The following is a 334-nucleotide window of genomic DNA, read 5'->3' as shown; positions in this document are numbered from 1 at the left end:
TCAGTGCTATCTGTTCCCACATCTCGAAAGAAAAAGAAATCTTCTCCGCGTAAACTCGTGCGAGAGATGATCGCCACGTGGCCAAAACGACTTCAAGACGACCTGTCTGAGGTCGTACCACTAGGGGGGGGGCAATGGGAGGACGACCTAGCGCGTGGTCGTCGGCGTCGAGAAGGGCTATAAGCGGCGCCACTTGGCATTCCTTCCCTGGGGGTGGGGTAGAAGGAAAGGGGGGTAGGGCGAAGGAGGGGGGTAGGAAGGGGGAGGGGGTGGTGCTGGGGAGTCATCGAGTGCCATGTAGGCCTGGTGGCACTCGGGGCTTACGAGTGCAGGG

This window comes from Penaeus monodon, chromosome 27 (genome assembly GCF_015228065.2).
Source record: "Penaeus monodon isolate SGIC_2016 chromosome 27, NSTDA_Pmon_1, whole genome shotgun sequence".
Taxonomy (NCBI): domain Eukaryota; kingdom Metazoa; phylum Arthropoda; class Malacostraca; order Decapoda; family Penaeidae; genus Penaeus; species Penaeus monodon.
Note: the sequence above shows the minus strand (reverse complement) of the source record.